This window comes from Bos taurus, chromosome 24 (genome assembly GCF_002263795.3).
Source record: "Bos taurus isolate L1 Dominette 01449 registration number 42190680 breed Hereford chromosome 24, ARS-UCD2.0, whole genome shotgun sequence".
Lineage (NCBI taxonomy): Eukaryota > Metazoa > Chordata > Mammalia > Artiodactyla > Bovidae > Bos > Bos taurus.
This window is the reverse complement of record NC_037351.1, coordinates 2,952,015-2,974,396: the sequence shown is the minus strand read 5'-3', so window position 1 is coordinate 2,974,396 and position 22,382 is coordinate 2,952,015. Positions and strand designations below refer to the sequence as shown.

At 44.0% G+C, this 22,382-nt stretch overlaps 1 long non-coding RNA gene across 1 annotated transcript; it reads right to left on the bottom strand.

Moving 5' to 3' along the window:
* Positions 1 to 697: 697 nt before the first annotated feature.
* LOC101904059 (uncharacterized) lies at positions 698 to 11,346 on the bottom strand. The gene is made up of 3 exons (XR_003032415.2): positions 11,090 to 11,346; positions 1,436 to 1,520; positions 698 to 924 (listed from the first exon to the last, which is right to left on the bottom strand). It is a non-coding gene; the product is annotated as an uncharacterized lncRNA (long non-coding RNA).
* Between the last annotated feature and the right edge of the window lie 11,036 nt (positions 11,347 to 22,382).

Below are 22,382 nucleotides of genomic sequence, written 5' to 3'. Positions count from 1 at the left end.
GCAACCTTACTTTTGTTGACTCCTCCCAAATAATAAGTCATTACCCATTTTTGGCAAACCTATGAAAAATCAACATATATTATAAAAGTATGTTATTTAAAACTTTTTCAATTGAGTTAGTTTTTCATGAGAGTATTTTTGAGAAATTGGTTGTTTCCCCTTCTACCTACAAAAGCAATTCTCAATAAATGTTTTATCGACTGTATAAATCTGTAGTATGCCAGGTTAAAGCTGCTTTATAAATTGTGGTTATCCAATACTGAATCACCTTTCCAACATTAGCCTTCCACATTATAGCACAATTCATATTAAAGAAAGAGGTATCATTCATCATTATCATTTGTGAAGGGCGGAAAATTTTCTTTTCCTATGAAAAGTTATCACAATCAAGAACTGATCTAAAATTTTGTCTTAAAGTGAAAGTGTTAGTCACTCTGTTGTGTCTGACTCTTTGTGATCCCATGAACTGTAGCCCACCAGGCTCCTCTGTCCATGGATTCTCCAGGCAAGACTGGAGTGGGTTGTCATTCCCTTTTCCAGGGGATCTTGCTGACCCAGGGGTCGAACCTGGGTCTCCTGCATTGCAGGCAGATTGGTTACCAACTGAGCCACATAGTTATGGTTAATAATGGTAAATGAAAAGTAACCTTTAACACTTAACATGAATTTTTTTTAATTTAAATAAAAATATGCAAAAAAAATCAAAGAAATACACAAATAATGTCACGTGCTGGCCCTCATGTGAGCCGTTGGGAAGACCTGCTGGGTCCGGGAAGAGAAGGAACTCCTGGAGACCCCGCTCACCTGTTCTGTCCTCTCAGGAAAGTCGGTATCAAGGGGCCTCTATTTTGAGAAGGCTGTGATGGCCTCCAGCGGCGTCTGCTGCTGGCACGCAGGTAAACATGGATGTGTCTTGCCTTTCTTCTGTGAGTGACAGAGGAAGAAAGTGCGTTCTGGATGTGCTGACATCGATATATTGTTACAATATGAGTAACAAGACAGCCCACTGACAGATGGGCACTTCCATTTATAACACTGGCTCAGGGTCCTCTTTTTTCCACACTCGGAGGATGAGGTGCACGCCGTGTGCTGGGGGAAACCTGGGGAACTGAGGCTTTAGCAGGGACACGTGATGACCTCGGATGTTCCCCAAGCTTGTGCCCGCCTGGTCCGGTCCCAGCATCGGGACCGGCGGCTCACTCCATCCTGCAGGCTTGGCCAGTCTTACCTCCCACTGGAACCAGGGCAAACCCGCCCCTCCCACGTCCTCATGGCACTGATGCTCACAGAGAAATGCCACCAACTTAAGAGGAGGCTGCCAGGTCCCTGAGAAACCAGGCCCAAAGATGTGGAACTTAAGCTTTTCTAACAGTTCATTTCTTCCTTCCTTTTCCTGTCTGTTTTGCTTCCACCTCAGTGTCAGACAAAAACCCACCTCTTGTTTCACGTCACTTCAGCTGGAATTTCATCGGATCCAGCGCTGGATATGAGCACAGGCTTTCCGCTCCTCCCGTTCCCTCCTGCAGGTGCATAAACATCAAAGTGGGTTCAGTGGGTGGTGGGGAGGTCCACCAGGTTCTCCTGATCCACACATACAATCACCCTGCACCTGGAAGAAGCAGCTCTTCCAAGCAGCAAAGCACCCCTGACCTGGGAGCACACAAAGTCAGATGTTTTCGCAACAGTTTTCCCAGCAACAATCCACAGATCAAAAGGTCAGAGTCTGGCAGCCCCACTCTGGCACAGGCAAGCCTGTTTATGAGGACACTTAGTGTGGATTTAGTAAGTTCACTGCAAAGCTCCAGGGGTGCCTGTCTCTTTAAATCCATCTTCTCCCAAGTGAAATTTGTGGCCCTGATGAATGGCAGAGCAGAGTCATCCATAAAAGGGCAGAGGAAAATCACATTCATTTGCATACAGTAATTATTCTGTGAATCAGGCCACCTTTATCGCCGGCAGAAAATCTACTGTCAGCATCACTCGATAGATCACGTTTGAAAATCTAACAGCTGAGGAAAGTAATTGTTTGGGATCCAGGCGGTCCAGCATTCCTGTCGCCAGCACGTCAATGATCATGCTTCTAGGGAGAGAGCAAAGTTTGTGGGTGCCAGTCAAGCAGCTCCCTGCTTTCTGCAATACCTGTGTCCCTGTGCAGGGAGGGTCCCCTGCTGACTAGGCTCCACCCCAGACGGCTGCAGAGGAGCATGAGAACGCATGTAGTCAAAGGGCTGTGCAGGGCCCCCAGACTGGACCTACGGGAGCTGCCAGCTGTCGATCATGGTTGAGTCCTGCCTTCTCTAGAATCTGACTCCGCCCACATCTACCCACCAACGCACACACAGGGGTACACACACACATGTGTGCACACACACTCACACACCACCACCACCACCTTCTACCAGCTCTGGCTGAATCCACCTTCTCCCAGGCCCTGAAGTGAGTCCCAGGGCTCGCCCACTGTAGTCTATCCCCGACATCACGGAGAGGACAAATGAAAGCCTGAGTTTTCTGTGGATCTTCATTTTGGGGGGAAATGAGTGGTGTTTGCAGTTGAATGGGAGAGATACTGTGAGATGAAATAAGTGCATTATTAAAATATAGGCTAGGAAGAGGGCACATGGCACTTATTTCCATCTCCATGGGGACGCTGGGAGGGAATGCTTCCGTTAAGAATAATTTGTGTTGGATATAGTTAAAAGACCAAGACTCGTACCAGGCTTAATTCAAAGAGTTAGCAAGAATAAGGCAAAGCAGAAAGGCCTCACTGGGTGGCCATCAGGAGTAAGGCACACGGGTAATAGAACTGAAACAGGTGAGCTTTGATTTTCCCCATTTCTGTTGTTGCCTGTAATATACAGTTTCTTCTCAGGAGCCAGATCTTAAGGTGCACATTGTAACTGGGACAAAGACTAAACAGAGCCTGAGAAACAGCTCTGTGAACCAATGACTTTCCTTGACACTTTGATGTATCCTTTCTATACCCTGGCCCAAATGCCTCTTGTAAAAACAAAGTAAAGATGTATGTATATCAAACATTCAAATAAGGCCCTTGATGCAGAAAAGGCAACATTTGAAATACCATGAGCTGGAGGGCTGTGTCAAGCTGCTTCACTGCCACCAGGAATTCACAGAGAAAGTTGGAAGCAAAAAAGTCAGTTGGGGCCTCACTGTGATGCTCGTCTGGTTGGGAGAAGGGCTGTGAGCAGAGGTCTGAAACACACGGCATTCCAGCCTCAGAGTTCCCACAGGCTGAGATGTGGTTTGGATCAGTTACTTGAACATAAATGTTTATAAGAGAGGATTTAAATTCTCCATGACTCTGGATTTTCCTTCTTTTCCTTTCACTTTTCTTCCCATTAAAAGAATGCTTTTCACAACACGGATAAAAGTCGAAGACAGGATGCTGAGTGAAATAAGTCAGGCGCAAAAGGAAAATACTGTAGGATTCCACTTAATACTTGAGGTTCCTAGAGAAGCCAAATTCATAGAGATCGAAGTAGAAGGGGGGTGGTGTGCCCAGGGTTGGGGAAGGTAGGAGGGGTTGTTTAAGGGGGGCAGAGTTTCAGTTTGGAAGATGAATGAGTTCTGGAAATGGATGGCCGTGACGGTTGCACAGCACTGTGACTCATTTAATGCCACCGAACTGCACACGTGTAAATTTGGGGTTATGTACATTTTACCACAATAAAGAATAATATCCACCTGAAAAGGTGTTTCTCTTTTTGGCCCATAGGAGGAATCCAAAGGGAAAAAGTTATTAAAATTATAAAAATGTCAACATACCAAGATTTTTGATCAGAGACAACATCCACAATGGATTCATTTTCTCTCTTCTTGGAAATGTTTTGGGACAACACATGAGCTGTGATACGAACTCGTCTCTGCCAAGCAAGGGAAGGGTCTGAAGTGTCCAAGACCCAACCACAACCTCAGAGAGCAAACGCATGTATCAGCTGCTGTTGTTGTTCAGTCGCTCAGTCGTGTCCAACTCTTTGTGACCCCACGGCCTGCAGCACGCCAGGCTTCCCCGTCCTTTGCCATCTCCCAGAGTTGCTCAGACTCATGTCCACTGAGTTGATGATGCCATCCAACCATCTCATCCTCTGTCATCCCCTTCTCCTCCTGCACTCAATCTTTCCCAGTATCAGGGTCTTTACCAATGAGTCATCTCTTTACATCGGGTGGCCAAAATATTGGAGCCTCACCTTCAGCATCAGTCCTTCCAGTGAATATTCAGGCTTGATTTTCTTTAGGACTGACTGGTTTGATTTCCTTGCTGTCCAAGAGTCTTCTCCAGCACTTGTTTAAGTAAACATTGTAAATCCCCTAATCTATATGATTTTATAGTATAGGATCCTTTAATAATATAAAAATAATAAGTATGTTACTACTTCAACAACAATCTCTGTCATGATATAGAACTTAAAAAGATGACAACAGTTCATAAAATTGTATATGTTACCATTCCTGGGTTATTTAATAAATACAGTATTGCTCTCACCAGTGTAAGAACATTGATGTCAGGTAACTAACCTGACATAGAATAGTTCAGTAATTTACCAAACTCACAAAATCATGTAATGTTAGAAAAAGGCATTATATAACAAAACAGAACCCTAACTCAATACTTTTACGATCACAGCATTTCTGCTGAATTTGTCTCCTAATTCTTAAATTCCAGAACAAATTTAAGGAAATGTGCAACAAGTCGATACCATCTGTATCACCACAGCTGACATGAGACAATCCTGAAAGGGTTGCATATATATATATATATATATATATATATAGTACTTAAACTTCCAAAATAGTAACATAAGTCCCAAATCAAGAGTCAAAAACACACCGTTTAACCAGTGATCTATCCTAATCCTAGGATTGAGCTGGGGGCCCTGAGCTCTGGGTCCAGACTCTCTGATGAAACATCTGCAGAACTTTGGGAAAGGTATAGACCTTGTCTGAGAATGGTGATGAAATCTGCCTGTTTATTCAATTAAAAACATGTACTGGTGACTCAGATGGTAAAGAGTACCTGCAATGCAAGAGGCCCAGGCTTGATCCCTGGGTCAGGAAGATTCCCTGGAGAAGCGAATGACCACCCCCTCCAGTATTCTTGGGTTTTCCAGGTGGCCCTAGTGGTTAAGAACCCACTTGCCAATGTAGGAGATATAAGAGATGTGGGTTCGATCCCTGGGTAGGGAAGATCTTCTGGAGGAAGGCACCACAACCCACTCCAGTATTCTTGCCTGGAGAATCCCATAGACAGAGGAGCCCGATGGGCTACAGTCCACGTGGTCACACAGAGCTGGTCACGACTGAGGTGACTTAGCACAGCACTGATATTGGTTATGTTCCGATCTCTGTTGCTCTTCCTTTGGGAGCCTCTCATTCCTGAATGGTCTTCATCAGAAGACAGTTTAGCGGAGGGCGTTTGTTCACCAGCACTCAGGGACCAGTTAGGGACACTGCAGTGGGCAGCCGCCCAGCCCAAAGGAGTTGCAGAGTTACCCTTTGAGGACAAAAGGTAAAGCTTCTTGCATTTGGTTGAGAACCCTAGAGTTTGCTGGAGTGACTCTGAGCTCCAGCAGTCAACAGGAGGGGCTGGAGGGCTTGGGTGCTGAGGGGCTGAGCCAGGCTAGGGTAACAAACTGCACGGATTGTCTTGTTTTCTGAGATGATTCATACAGTAAGAGTTGATTTCCAAACAGGCTGAAATCAACCCAAAATGAGGTGTGGTTGGATTGGAGGAGTCAGCTTGCTGTCACTCAAGGACACAAGAATTTTCTTACTACTTCAACTGAGACTCCCTAAAAAGGTATAATCTGCTGAGGTCATGGGCATGAAGAGAAAGGGGAACCCATCAATTGGTTGCCAAATGCTATGAGTATCAGGTCAACAGCCACAAAGCCTCACACCCAACTAGGGATTCTGACCTAAGTGCTCTGAGGTCAGAATGGCTGACATGGTTAGAGATTCTGGTTCAAGGGCAGAGACCACTTCTCATCCAGATTTTTCTTCCCTCCTAATGGATTCAAACAGTTTACTCTGTACACAGTGGGCACTTAATAAATATTTGCTGATTCATTAAATAAAGGGGACTTTCCAGATAGCTCAGCAGTAAAGAATCGACCTGCAATACAGGAGATGCAAGAGATGCCAGTTTGATCCCTGGGCTGGGAAGATCTCCTGGCGGAGGAAATGGTTACCCACTCCAGTATTCTTGCCCGGAGAATCCCATGGACAGAGGAGCTTGGAAGGCTGCAATCCATGGGGTCACAAAAGAGTCGGACTTGACTGAATGCAGAGTACAGTGGAGCATTAAATAAAAACTCTAATGTAAGTGACTGATGTGGAGGGTGGTGAGAAAAGAAAAGGCCATCCCACCAAGGAAGTAAATATCAAAGATTTCAGTGTATTTTACACTGAAACTATTATACAAAAACAGGTTTTTTAAGATGGTGCTATTAATTAAATTTATTTGTTTATTTTTGGCATCACCTCGCAGACATGCAGGATCTTAATTCCGCAACCAGGGATCAAGCCCATGTCCCCTGCAGTGGAAGTGCAGATTCTCAACCACTGGACCAAAAAGGAAGTCCCCAAAATCGTTTTTAGAAGTTTAGTTTACATTTCCCATTGTTCTGATGGCCCTATTAACTCAGGCTTTATTGTGGATTTAGAATTTAAGTTTTCTCTAGGGAACTTGATATGCAAGCCACAGTCAGAAATTGCTAACAAGTAATTTTTTTTTTCAAATTTCCTTCCAGCACATGAATTTTAATGCAAAAAAGAAAAGAAAAAAGAATCAGTTTAAAATATTGCCATATACTGTGGTCTACTCCTTACTGTTCAGGGCCTTGGTGTGTCCTCGCTCTGGAGCAACTTCACCCTCCTTGTCTCCCATGCTGTGGTCTCCAGGCCTCTGGAGACCCGTAGGGCCTGGTGGGGAAGTTTAAATGCAACTTAGAAAGCTGCTGAAATTAGTTGTGTCCATCCTGCTTAAGACATGTGGATAGATGATGGGCAAATGTACTTTTCAGAGTGTTATGTCTCCAAAGAAGAGCTTAGAACTTAGCATTTGCAAATGGTAGAGCCACTCTGAGGACCAGAGAAAAACCCAATTAATTCCCCAGGGAGTTCTGAGGAATTCGGCCCTCTCTGGTGTTTTCATCTGCTCCCTGTGTAACTGCACACCCAGCGTCCCTGGGAAGGGTGGGATTAAATGCTGCTGTGAAAGCTAGTCACTCAGTCCTATCTGACTCTTTGAGACTCCATGGACTGTAGCCCACCAGGCTTCTCTGTCCATGGGATTCTCCAGGCAAGAATACTGGAATGGGTTGCAATTCCCTTCTCCAGAGAATTTTACCAAACCAGGGATTGAATTCAGGTCTCCTACATTGCAGGCAGATTCTTTACCATCTGAGCCACCAGGGAAGCCCAATGCTGCTAGTCTAAGCTAAAGCTCCAAGTGACATCCAGCCCCCATCAGATACCAGTACAGCCATCAAAGTGCTGGGAAAAGGTGTACAGGGTTTTAGTTTTTTTTGTATTTTTCCTTCTACCAGGAGGTGCTACTCAGGGTTCTGCTATGCATTAAGGCTCAAGCTGCCAATATTGGCTTGCGCAAAAGAGTTCTTTATATAACCGCACCGATACCAGTGTTTGCATTCCTCTTCAACTGAAAATTTGTCAGAGAAGAAAGGCATTAAGCCTGTCACCACAGATAAAGATCAGATGTTTGATCTCAACCAGAAGAAGCAAACACTCCACAGTGGGCTCCATTAGCTCCTGAGCACTCGACCCAGAGTGATACAGGGAGCTAGACGGGACCCAGAGGGGGCGGGTATATCCACGCTTCACCCCTGCTCTAGGAACCACAGAGGACCATGGACTGGGACAGGCACCCAGAGGAGGAGAAGTGAATGAAAAAACCTTCCCCGTGGTCTTCCTTCATTTCCTCTGATTACAACTGTGATGTCACAAAACTAATAAATCTAGCATAGTTTGTCTGAAAAACAAATCAGACTATATGCAATCATTTACATCTAACTAAAAGCATGGGGCTTCCCTGGTGGCTCATACAGTTAAAAAAATATCTGCTTGCAATGCAAGAGACCCAATTTCAATCCCTGGGTCGGGAAGATCCCCTGGAGTAGGAAATGGCAACCCACTCCAGTATTCTTGCCTGGAGAATCCCATGGACAGAGGGGCGTGGTGGGTCACAGAGAGTCAGACACGACTGAGAGACTAACAGTTTCACTTTCACTTTCAAATACATGGGAAGGTGGTTCTGGAAGAGTATTTGGACATTGAAAAAATTAAAGTATTTCGTGATACCTACATATCATCATTAGAAAACTAGCCCCATGTGGAGAAATAAAATGCCTACTATCAAAAGCTTCCCGATCAGTACACCTTTCTTACTTCCATTCAAGTAAAACCAATGTGTTTCTCTAATGCATTGTATAATAGGTGAGTCATTTTCTTTGACCTTGACCTTAACCTTGAATTCATACAGCAGCTATTTCCAAACAATCTGATCACTAGGAAGATTAATGCACATAACATTTCTGTGACAACCTGGATGACAAGTGTCATACAACCCATTTTATGGATTCAGACACCAGGGCAGGGAGAGGTTAAGAGACAGGCTGAGTGCCATAAGGAAAATTAGATGCTCTAATTTAGAGCCTTTGTTATGATGCTGTTTCTGAAGAAAGGTACAAAACTGTAGATTAGGAGTCAAAAGTCCAGGACTGTCATCTGAACCCAGGACTGACTCACCCACAACCTTCAGTTCAGTTCAGTTGCTCACTCGTGTCCGACTCTTTGCGACCCCATGAACCGCAGCACGCCAGGCCTCCATGTCTATCACCAACTCCTAGAGTTCACTCAAACTCATGTCCATTGAGTCGGTGATGCCATCCAACCATCTCATCCTCTGTCACCACTTCTCCTCCTGCCTTCAATCTTTTCCAGCATCAGGGTCTTTTCCAATGAGTCAGTTCTTCACATCAGGTGGCCACAGTATTGGAGTTTCAGCTTCAGCATCAGTCCTTCCAATGAACACTCAGGACTGATCTCCTTTTGGATGGACTGGTTGGATCTCCTTGTAGTCCAAGGGATTCTCAAGAGTCTTCTCCAACACCACAGTTCAAAAGCATCAATTCTTCAGTGCTCCGCTTTCTATATAGTCAAACTCTCACATCCTTAGGCAAGTCATTTCTCTGCTCTCTCTTGGCATTCTTACCAACCCTCTCCTGGCCTGCTGTGGGGATTATTGAGGTGAGACCTGTACCTCACAGCTTGTTGCTAGAGAGGCCCCAATAAATACAAAATATGCTGAGTGCCTTCTTCCAGATTCTGCAGGGTCCCCCCTGGCTTCAGAGACAGGAACACCTCTTGCAGTGCATTAGAAAATGCAGTTCCCGTGTGCCTGGGACCAGGGCAGCTCAGAGACACTGTGGCCTCTGACAGGGGCACGTGCAGGCAGCCAGATGCTGTCAGGGGTCGATGCCAGCTGGGCTACTCAGCCGTCACCTGGTTTGTGCCGCTTCCGTGGGGCACCTGGGAGCTAACCGCCTTTCCAGGCCTGCCCTGGAAATTGGAGGAATCCTGTGGTGGGTGGGTTTGTTCCAGGAAATCCCACCAAAGGTGAGTGGGGTTTAAAGCCTATATGGTGGTTGTGAAGGTGGTTTGGAGCTCGCTCCTATCCAGAGACAGAAGGCTGTGACAGAAGGCTGTGATGAGTCGTGTGACTCCTTGTGGGAAATGCCCCAGGTAAATTTCCCTGTGGGAAATGCCTCTGCGGGCGCCAGTAGGTGACCCTTCCTGGGCAGGGGAGATGTCAGATTTCCACACTTCAGGGGGCAATGTGTATGTGGTGTCTGCTCAGTTGTATCTGATCATGTCTCTTTGTGACCCCATGGACTGTGTAGCCCGCCAGGCTCCTCTGTGCACGGGATTCTTCAGGCAAGAACACTGGAGCGGGTTGCCATTTCCTTCGCCAGGGGATCTTCCCCACCCAGGGATTGAACCCACATCTCCTGTGACTTCTGCACTGCAGATGGATTCTTTACCACTGTGCCTTCTATTTACCAGGAAGCCTTCTATTAGGGGTCAAAGCCAGCGTGCAAAAACAAGGCAAGGAAAACCTTTTCTCCACCCTCTGCAGCCAGACCCTTTCTGACCTTGTACCTTGAAAAACACTGGAAGGGTCTTCTCACTCCCATCCACAGGGTCTTCTCACTCCCATCCACAGGGTCCTCAGTAGTTCTGACTTTACATCCAGCATGTAACAAGGCAGCTCAGGTTCCTGTCTCCAGCCTTCCTCTCTGTGCAGCCAACTCCAGGCTCACCCCCACAGCTGCACACTGACCATCTCAACTGGGAGGGGGACAGGCTTCTCTCAACCCAGCGGGCCCAGCCGTGAACCCTGACCTTCCCCCGACCCCAAACCTGCTCCCCAGTGATCTTCCTCGTCTCAGATGTGACAGCCCCTCGGTCCATGGTTCAAAGACACCAGAGTCACCTTCTGCTTTTCTCTTCTTTTCCTGAGCCCCATCCACCCCTCAGGACCTCTGGGCACTGCCTTTCCAGCTTGCTGGAGCTTCCCTGCTCCCCTTCTCCACTCTCACCTCTAACTGGCTCATCTAGTTCTTTTTCTCCTTATTATCTGTCGTCAGCAGAGCGCCCAATTATTCTTTTCAAACCTAAAGGAGACCTTTGTATGATTTTTCACTTACAACCCTTCAGTGGTGTCTCTGTCACTCAGGGGAGAATCCCCTGTGTGACTCAGGGGATCCCCGTGACCCCCGACCACTTCCCCATCCCCTGACCGGCCTCCCTGCCCGCCCCCCAACTCTGCCAGGCACACAGCTGCCACTGTTCCAGCCTGTCCCTTTGCAGAAGTGGCTTCCCCCAACTCCCCACCCACCCCCGGCCTAGTTCCCTAAAGTCCTCTGAGTCCTTGCTTGATCCCAGCATTTTTTAGGCAGGTCTGTATAGACGCACCCCCGCTCATTTCACACCATGGTCTCCCCAGCACCTCGACCACCCGGACTGGGTCTTCACGTACTGCGTTTCTCACCTTCCAGTCCACTGTGTCAGTTTCCTGGGGCTGGTGCAGCAATGCACCACGGACAGAAACGTCTTGTCTGTCACTTCTGGAGCCGGAAGTTCCCTCTGAGGTCTCTGTTACAGGGCCCTTTCCTGGCTTCTGCTGGCCACCGGCAGCGATCCTCCATGGCCTCGGCGTGCCAACGGCATCCCCCTCACGTCTTCACGCTGTGCTCACTCTGCGTTTATCTGTGTCCAAACTTCCCTTTTACAAGGACACCAGTCATGCTGAAAATAAGACTCGCATTCATGACCTCTCTTCAGCTTGATTCCTTCTGTAAACATGCTCTCTCCCAATTGGGTCATGCTCTGAAGACTGGGGTTTAAACCCAAATAATCTTTTCTTGGGGGAAAGAGCACAATTCAAGCCCTAATATGTAATCTATTCATTGAATGAATTTAGTTTTATTATCTGTTTTCTCTTGCTAGAGACAGTGAACTGTGCAGCAGATATTTTTGTGTGTTTTGGGTTGCTGTTATTTTCCTGATACAAAGCCAAGCATTTAGAATAGTTATCAGGACATAATAGGTATAAATGCACATTTTAATTGAATAAATAGATGGACTTCATCACCATTCTGCAGACAAGTTCTAGTGTCTTTCCCAGAGTCCTGCAGATGTTTCATCAGAGAGTCTGGGCCAGAGCTCAGGGCCCCCAGCTCAATCCTAGGATTAGGATAAATTACTGGTTAAATGTCCGGCTGGTGATGGAGATGATGAGATTATTATCAGATGGAATCTGTGGGCAACAAGAGCCTGGGAGTCTGGCTAACCCAGAGGTTTCCTGGGCTCTGGTCTCAGATGGGACGCTTGGAGCCTGGGCCCTTCCCTGCAGCCTCTCAGCGTTAATCAAACAGCACAATAGTTGCTTGGATACCCTCCTCATTTCATCAGCCATGGTGGCCTGGTACCAATTTTCAGAAAATGAAACGAGACCCCTGAGGACTGTAATTTGGGGAGCGCAATGATTTAGGAATGTTTAGAGGGGTCTGGAAAACCTGTCTAGCTAGTTCCTTCTCAGGCACAAGCAGCAGAGGGCCTGGATGTGTGGTGAATATGGAGGGCTGTGCTGGCTTCCTTATCAGCTTCACTACCAGGACCTTTTGTTTGTTTACTCTCTTAGATAAACTCTCCAATCCTCGGGAATGCTCCAATAAATCTGTTTCCCTAAATGCTTCATCCTTGTTTATAGAACGCCTTCAAAAGCTTTGACAGCTTGCTGCAGACAGAAACAATGCCTCATTCTGAAAACCCATCTTTTTCCCTGGCCCTGAAATATTTCTTGAGAACATTAAAGTCCTTGAAGTCATGATCTCAAGTATTATCCTAAGTGGAAACTTTTTGCTGGAATTCCTTTGGCTAAATGTTTGCATATTCTTTTTTAACTTTTTGTTTTCTGTTTAGGAATTCACTAAAAGTGGTTTTTTTAATGTTTTTTCAATATATTTTTATTTGGAATATAGTTGATTTACAGTGTTGTATTAATTTCTGCTGTACATCAAAGTGATACAGTTTTACATGTATATATATTTTTAAAATATTCTTTTTTGTTATAGTTCATAGGATAGTGAATAGAGTTCTCTGTGCTGTACACTAGATGAACCTATCTATGAAACAGGAACAGAATCATGGACATAGAGAACAGGGGGAGGGGCTTGGGGGAGGGATGGAGTGGAAGGTTGGGGTTAGCAGATGCATATTCTAACTCAGCATTGCTTCATGGAAGGTGAACTCACTCCGTAGCTACCCTGGAATTGTTCAGTTGCTAAGTCGTGTCTGACTTTTTGCAGCCCCGTGAACTGCAGCACACCAGGCTTCCCTGTCCTTCACCATCTCCCACAGTTGGTGCAAACTCATGTCCATTGAGTCAGTGATGCCATCCAACCATGTCATCCTCTGTCGCCCCCTTCTCTTCCCGCCTTCAATCTCTCCCAGCATCAGGGTCTTTTCCAATGAGTCAGCTCTTAATCAGGTGGCCAAAATATTGGAGCTTCAGCTTCAGCATCAGTCCTTCCAATGAATATTCCAGGTTGATTTCCTTTAGGATTGACTGATTTGATGTTCTTGCTGTCCAAGGGACTCTCAAGAGTCTTTGCCAGCACCACGATTCAAAAGCATCAATTCTTCAGTGCTCAGCCTACTTTATGGTCCAACTCTCACTTCTGTACATGACTACTGGAAAAACCGTACCCTTGACTATACAGACCTTTATCAGCAAAATGATATCTGTGCTTTTTAATACACTGTCTAGGTTTGTCATAGGTTTTCTTCCAAGGAGCAAGCATCTTTTAATTTCATGGCTGCAGTCACCATCTGCAGTGATGTCACATTTCAATAGGTGGCCTTAATAGAATGACTGTTCCACCTGAAAGCAGCAAACTTATTCTCCATCGTTATGAAAATGATCCAATGGAAAACATTGATCGTTTTGCTTTTATAGAAACAGAGTCCTAGCAAATTGGATCGATGTGCTTTCCCTGCTCACAACTGGGCCAACATCAACCCAAGGTCCTGCACCTGGCTTTTTATAGTTCCTGGGCAGGTGGGTATCATTCCAACAGCCTTGCCTTTATTATCCATCTAATAGATTATCCTGCTCCATATCTCTATAGCACCAGATGGCATTCTCTCCTCAGACTGGCTGTTGCCTTGTTAATACAGAGTTACACAGAAACATGAAAGGTCAGGAGGACACCATATGGTCTGTTCTGTCCTGCCCTTTTACGCCCAGGAAAGGCCAAGTCATCATCAGAGTATTGCTTCCGCCAATAGCCGCTTGTATTTGATTCTCTTTTGGACTCATTATCTGGTTTCTGCTGAAATGCTACGGTCAATAATACCCCCAATGTCTAAACTTTGGCCATTATTTTATTTTATATTTCAAGTATCTTATCGTCCAGAAAACTAAATTATAAAACACATTTTAACTGGTTTACTTTTCTTAATGCTGCTGCATCCTCATTTTGATAAATTTTGCTATTTTGGTAGCAATTCTAATATACTTTACTAATGGTTGAGTTATGGTTATATTCTGGAGCTACCACACCATTGATTTGCAATCATCGCTTGAAATCTGGGTTGTGTTTGTACAATCTATTTCTGTCTGTCATGGATATCTGGGTGTGGGTCTTGCCATTTGGGATTTTAAGTCTTATTCCATTTTTTAAACTACTGCCTTAAATGCCTCCCATTCAGAGAGGTCTTTGCATCTCTCTAATGAGTTCCAGTTCTAATTAACATAAGAACAATTGAACTGTTGACTGTGGGGAGAAGCATCTGGGTGAGAAGCATCTTGATTTGGAACCAGTAGTCATCAGTCCCAGAAGAATCGCCAGAAGGTGTTATTTCAGGGGTCACTGTACCACCAGAGGGTCAGCAGATCAGTAATTCTGACACTGAGACTTTTCCTCTTGACGTACTTCATGAACGTTCATGATGAGCTCTGAAACTCTTCATCCTTCCTGGAAGCACCTTTTAATCCTTGCTCTCTTTCTCTTTGTCTTTCTTTTTTTCTCCAGAAATTGGGATAAAAGACCTGATTCTTCTTAAATACATTTAATATCTATTCTTTATTTAATATATATCAAATTTTTATTCTTTTTTATTAAAAAGAATGTATTCCTTTTAAATGTATTTATACATTTGTTGTTCAGTTGCTAAATCGTGTCTGATTTTGTGACCCCATGGACAAAGCACACCAGGGCTCCCTGTCCCTCTATATCTCCCAGAGTTTGCCCAAGTTCGTGTTCATTGAATTGGTGATGCTATCCAACCATATCATCCTCTGCTACCCTCTTCTCCTTTTGCTTTCAATCTTTTCCAGCATCAGGGTCTTTTCCAGTGAGTCAGCTATATGGGCTTCCCTGGTGGCTCAGAGGTTAAAGCGTCTGCCTGCAATGCAGGAGACCCGGCTTCAATTCCTGAGTCAGGAAGATCCCCTGGAGAAGGAAATGGCAACGCACTCCGTACTCTTGCTTGGAGAATCCCATGGGGGAGGAGCCTGGTGGGCTACAGTCCATGGGGTCCCAAAGAGTCGGACACAACTGAGCAACTTCACTCACTTTACTCACTCACTCATAGTATATAAACGTGCATTCATATGTAAAATATACACCTTTAATATTTATTAAGAAGACTATATTCTTCATATATATGTAAATACCTTTAGGTCAAATTCACCTTTTAGGACATAGTGTGTTACAACTATTGGCAGATGTCACTTTAAATTCCCTTTGTTGTTTTTGATTTATAGCAACGCTTAAAGTTATGAAAACTGTTTGCTCCCCATAATTCAGATTAAATAATTCTTCTCAGCTGGTACCCTGTTTTTCTTTTTATTGATGCAAAAGTAACTTGGCTCCACTCCTGGTATTTCAGACTTCAGGAACATGGCAAGTTTTAGATTTCAACTTAGACAATTGTAAGCTACTCACTTTTCTGCAGCACTGTGTTGTCACCTATATGGCATAATTGGGTTGTTTGAAGAGTCATTTGTAATCAGGGCATTTAAAATTCTTTTTCAAGATGCTACAGATCAACTCGAAGGCATAAGGGTTATAAGGATTATAACAATCAGTTCAGTTCAGTCACTCAGTTTTCTCCAACTCTTTGCAACACCATGGACTGCAGCATACCAGGCCTCCCTGTCCATCACCAACTCCCAGAGTTGCTCAAACTCACGTCCATTGAGTTGGTGATGAAATCCAACCATCTCACCCTCTGTTATCCCCTTCTCCTCCTGCCTTCAATCTTTCCCAGTATCAGGGTCTTTTCCAGTGAGTCAGTTCTTTGCATCAGGTGGCCAAAATATTGGAGTTTCAGTTTCAACATCAGTCCTTCCAATGAATATTCAGGACTGATTTCCTCCAGGAAGAACTGGTTGGATCTCTTTGCCGTCCAAGGGACTCTCAAGAGTCTTCTCCACACCACAGTTCTAAAGCATCAATTCTTCGGTGCTCAGCTTTCTTTATAGTCCAACGCTCACATCCATATATGACTACTGGAAAAACCATAGCTTTGACTAGGTGGACCTTTGTCAGCAAAGTAATGTCTCCGCTTTTGAATATGCTATCTAGGTTGCTCATAACTTTCCTTCCAAAGAGTAAGCGTCTTTTAATTTCATGGCTACAATCACCATCTGCAGTGATTTTGGAGCCCCCCAAAATAAAGTCAGCCACTGTTTCCATTGTTTCCCCATCTATTTTTTTCACTCTCCTCTTTCACTTTCATCAAGAGGCTCTTTAGTTCTTCTTTGCTTTCTGCCATAAGGGTGGTGTCATCTGCATATCTGAGGTTATTGATATTTCTCCCAGCAACCTTGATTCCAGTTTGTGCTTCATCCAGCCCAGCATTTCGCATGATGTACTCTGCATATAAGTTATATAAGCAGCGTGACAATATACAGCCTTGACATATTCCTTTCCCAATTGGAACCAGTCGTTGTTCCATATCCAGTATTAACTGTTGCTTCTTGACCTGGATATAGATTTCTCAGGAGGCAGGTAAGGTGGTCTGGTATTCCCATCTCTTTAAAAATTTTCCACAGTTTGTTGTGATCCACACAGTCAAAGGCTTTGGTGTAGTCAATAAAACAGAAGTAAATGTTTTTCTGGAACTCTCTTGCTTTTTTGCTGATCCAACAAATCATCGAAATTTGATTTGGCAATTTGATTTCTGGTTCCTCTGCCTTTTCTAAATCCAGCTTGAACATCTGGAAGTTCATGGTTTACATACAGTTGAAGCCTGGCTTGGAGAATTTTGAGTATTACTTTGCTAGTGTGTGAGATGAGTGCAATTGTGCAGTAGTTTGAGCATTCTTTGGCATTGCCTTTCTTTGGGATTGGAATGAAAACTGTATTAATGTATATATAGCAATACATTAATAAAATAAAGACTTCAAAGGACTGACATAGGAAGAAGATTTCAACTACCCTAAGCATTTTGCCTCTTTGTCTGGGAACAGTAGTAAAGATGGAATTGACCACCTGGAGTCATGACATATTTTAACTGATGGCTCAAGGAAAACATTTATCTCAGTGCCTAGAGAGTAAGTTAACAAGGGTTCAATAAACATTCTTTTTTATTGCATGAGCTCCAGTTGTGATTTCAAGGTGATTATAATTATTCCTGTGGTTCCTGGGTGGCGCTAGTAGTAAAGGACCCACCTAAAAAAAAAAAAAAAAAAGAACGCACCTGACAATGCAGGAGACGAAGGAGACATGGAGACATGCATTTGATCCCTGGATTAGGAAGATCCCCTGGAGGAGGGCATGCAGCCCACTTCAGTATTTTTGTCTGAAGAATCCCATGGACAGAGGAGCCTGGTAGGCCACAGTCCATGGGGTCGCAAAGAGTTGGACATGACTGAAGTGACTTAGCATGCATGCACATATGATTATCCCTGTTTCATAGATAGATACACTGAGGCACAGAGAGGTGAAAAGACTCTATTGGATTCAAACTCTGAGCTCATGAAAAAAGGCAAGACAAAAGCCCAGGTACTCTAAATTTTATCTGATTTATACGCAGCACAACCCTACAATATAATACAATATCTATTACAGAAAGAAATGAGTCTCTTGGTTACCATTTCCCCAAACAGAAATAGGAGTCATTCAACCCTGAAACCTATATAAGTGCAGGTAGACGTTAAGTGTTCCTGTCTAGATCCAGCCGAGCAGGATGGAATCTTGGATCCAGGCTGAGAGAGGATCAGATGGTGTGGGCGAGGGCAAGGCTAATTGACTGAAGGGTGCTCAGACCCCTGAAGAAGATGGGCGACGATTAATGCTCAGTGTTTCTGATTATTGAAATAAACCTCTGATGTCCTTAACACTTATCTAGATGAAGCCCCCTCCTGAACCCCTGCACTCATCCTCGGCTCTAATGGCGTGTCAGTAATGGTGACCAGTAAATTAACCCTGGAAAACACTTATTGATCTCTAGCTCAGATTGCTGACTTCAAAAAAATGTCATTGTTTCATCACACACTGTTCCGCCTCATTAGCTGCTGTCACTGTGTTCGTGGCACCAGGGACTCATTATTCCTGACATAGTAACTCGCCATGAACTTGCTGGGTTGTTAGGAACCCAGACAACAGGTGGTCCCCCCAGCCCGCCTTGGTCTCCCTCTATTTGGGGTTGGAAGGGATACCTGGTCCTGATCACCAGACCAATGGACAAAGCGCCTACTCATCTAGGAATCATCCAAATAATTTGATTTCTTCTTTATAGCCTAGATAAGTACGAAAGATTATGTTTCCTCAAAGGCAACTTTTAAGACCTAATAAAGCTTCTTTTCATACAATAATTGGCATCTCCTAGGCTTCGATGACTCTAGGAACATTTTATGGTAGAAGTTGCTGAGCCCCATTAGATGGTTCTTAATTAGGTAAGAGCTAGCCAGAGATCTGAAATGTAAATTAGAAAACCATGCTAAGGGAGAATCAGACCAGATCATTAAAGACCAAGCCAGGAAATGGCATAAGTGTGTAAAAATAAGAAAGTAAAGGCAAAAAAAAAAAAAAAGGAAATTCAACTTCCCAAGATGTAGGAGGCAACAAGGAAATTTTTTTAAATTCTAACACTTAAAATTTTATCATTTGCTTTTAATAGGACAGGTAAATTATAAAGGAAAAGATAATTTTTACTTTTCCTTTTCTTAAAATAGCATGCCATGCTGTGCTTAGTCACTCAATCGTGTCTGACTCTTTGTGACCCCATGGACTGTAGTCCCCCAGGCTCTTCTGTCTGTGGGGATCCTCTGGAGTGGTTGCCATGGAGAATAACTAAAACAATTTTATGATAGATTAAAAATCAACAGAAGTAGGGAGCACCTTGGTCGGACCACTTCTTGGTCCAGTGGCTAAGACTCCCAATGCAGGGGGCCTGGGTTTGATCCCTGGTCAGGGAACTAAAATCCTTCATGCCACTACTAAAAAATCTGTAGGCTGCAATGAAGATGAAAAGTCCCATGTGTCGCAACTAAGACCCAGTGCAGCCAGATAAATAAATCATTTACAAATCAACAGAAGCATTACAGATAGAAATGTGAGAGGCATGAGGCATGTCAGTTTCCGAACTTGATGAAAACTGTTTCAAGAGGATATGAAACTTAACTTGAGGAATAGGCTTAAACCAAACACCCCCAAAGCAAACATTTGTCCAGGCAGACGATCATCTCCTTGCATATCCATTTATGAAGTCACGTGCCATCCTTCACACGTTTCCACAGCTTCTCTTTCAGGTAAAGCCTTTACTACACTCCTCTGGTGATGAGCAGTAATAAATGCTTGCTCTTTGAGGCTGTTTTGAAAACAGCCAAGAGTCTTTCTCAACCAATATTTGTGAAACCTATGTGTGATTTACTCTGGTAATGCTGTGGGGATTCCTGGGGGAGAAAGGGATGATTGCTTGGCATTTTTGGTTTTAATGATGCAAAAGAAATTTTCTTTTATGGCTTGTAAAATATGGTCCCAAAGGCAACTGATGATTCATGGAAACTAATCATTGGTTTTAATTCCAATGAAGCATTGTTTTTCTTGCATCTGAGCTGCCCTGTGGCTTGCTTAACCGGAGAATGAAACAATCCAGTGCTGATTTCAGGCCTAGTCTTTAAAAGGCCTGGAAGCTTCTGTAGTCACACTCTCAGGAGCCAGTCACCATATAAACTGTCTATGCTAGACCCGACAAGGAGGGTGGCAGTGCCCCAGAGGCCAGCCACCCTTGCTCTCCCGTCCTCCTCAGAGCTCAGCTAAGCCCAGATTCCAGCAAACCCAGGTGCTCGAGAGGAGCCAAAGGTCGGCCAGTGGGTCCACACAGTCCGAAATAATGTTTCTCTTATGCTAATGACTTGGTCCGGGGGACTACAGGGAAAGATGTTTTAAATAATAGAAAAACAAGTATAAGAAATTTCAACATGATATGCTCAACATTCCACAAATTATGAGGCAAAAGTAAGTTGAGTGTGAAAATAATGCAGTGGAATTGACATAAGTGACCAAATGGCCCAGCACTCAGATAAACTGACTTGAGAACAAAATTGGCTGGGCTGAAAATTCTCCATGACTGTGGGACTTGCCTTGTTTCCTTACCGGTACTCTTGCCTGGAAAATCCCATGGGCAGAGGAGCCTGGTAGGCTGCAGTCCATGGGGCCGCGAAGAGTCGGACACGACTGAGCGACTTCACTTTCACATTTCACTATCACATTTCACGTTCATGCATTGGAGAAGGAAATGGCAACCCACTCCAGTGTTCTTGCCTGGAGAATCCCAGGGATGGGGGAGCCTGGTGGGCTGCCGTCTCTGGGGTCGCACAGAGTCGGACATGACTGAAGCGACTTAGCAGCAGCAGCAGCAGTGGGACTTGCCTTGTTTCCTTACCTGTAATATGCAAATAAGTTATCTACCTTAAAGGCTTGTCAAGAGAATCAAACGAAATAATGAATGACAAACACTTAAAGCGACTTAAATAATGTCATCAAAGCCAGAAGAGTAGTTTGTAAAGCTAAGAAATCAAAATTAGCAAATACTAGCAAATATTGGGCTTCCCTGGAGGCTCAGATGATAAAGAATCCTCCTGGGTTGGGAAGATGCCCTGGAGAAGGGAACGGCAACCCACTGCAGTATTCTTGACTAGAGAATTCCAGGGATAGAGGAGCCTGGTGGGCTATAGTCCATGGGGTCGAAAAGAGCTGGACATGGCTGAGCAACTAACACTTTCACTTTCACTTGGCAAATATTGATACTGAAAAGAAGAGAAAGAGATTGAGGTAGAAAATGAAAGTACACAAGGCAGAGAAACAGAAACAGTAAATATTATGAACAAAAGTAATGTATAATACTTACCAAGTAGGGAAAAATTAATCTACCAAAATATGAGAATTTTCCATACTTTTGCAAATTTTTCTCTCCTTGAATTATGCTTTTTTCCAATACTCTGTTCTTATTGGGCTTTCCTGGCGACTCAAGACTAAGCGACTTTCACTTTTGCTTTCTTATAAAATTTTATAAGAAGTATGCCTCTCACACAATCCAGAAGAAAATCTAAACATGGTCTGGGAGATAAGTATCATGATTATGAGAGGTAATTTTTTTCTATATGACATAAAGCATATTGAAGGTGTACAGTAATTAAAAGTATGCCATTCTGGCACAGTATACTTTAGTATGCTATTGGGAAGCTTCTTTAAAACCTATGTGATGGACATTCATCCATCTATGTATCTTTCAGCTCTCATCTGTATCCATCATTTTTTACTTTTCACCCAGCAACCGATCGCCCTACTGCTGCCCCACTCCCTTCCAGGGGCCCACTCCTTGCCGAACTCTAATTCTTGTGCTATTTTTATGGATCACTTTGGAAAGTGACTTTGGCTTCTCTTGACAGATCTGCAGCTTCAAGGTGGTGAGCTACGGAGCTACTTCAGGGAGCAGAGAGCTTCCAGAAGCCCCCCTGAACCTTTCAGAAGAAGGGAAAGGCTGCAAGATGGAGAATGGAAGAGTCTTGTTATTTTCTCAACTGGGAATTCAGGTACGCCTGGAGTTCATTTCATTCTTGGCCTTCCAATTGGATAGACTAGAATCTTCCTTTTTTACTGGAACCAGTTTGAGTTACATTGGTCTTAACTGCTATAGGTTTACTTTCTGAACTTTTTTCTATTTTTAAATAGAAAAAATAGCTATACACCCAATAGCTTTATTGGGTGTATAATTCAGAGACCACACAATTAATTTAAAGTATGGAATTGAGGAGCATTTAGTATATTCACGTATATTTGCATCCATCACAATTTTAGATTCTGTTCTTGACTCTGTACTCCCAAGCCATGATCCCCTTGAGCCCTAGAAAATCACCAATCTACCTTCTGTCTCTATAGAGTTGCCAGTTTGGGACTTTTCTTTATAAACAGAATCATAAAACATGTGGTCCTTTGTGATAGATTTCTTTCCCATGGCATAATACTTTCATTGGAAATACTGAAGCTGAAGCTGAAGCTCTGAGTCAAAGAGCTGACTCATTGGAAAAGACCCTGATGCCGGGTAAGATTGAGGTTGAGATGGTTAAATGGCATCACAAACTCAATGGACATGAGTTTGATCAAACTCTGGGAGACAGTGAAGGATAGGAAACCCTGATGTGCCTCAGTCCGTGGGATCGCAGAGTCGCACATGACTTATCGACTGAACAACAAATGCTTTCAAAGTTCATGCTGCTGTAGCATCTGTCAATACACCATTCCATCTAATCACCAAATAACATTCCA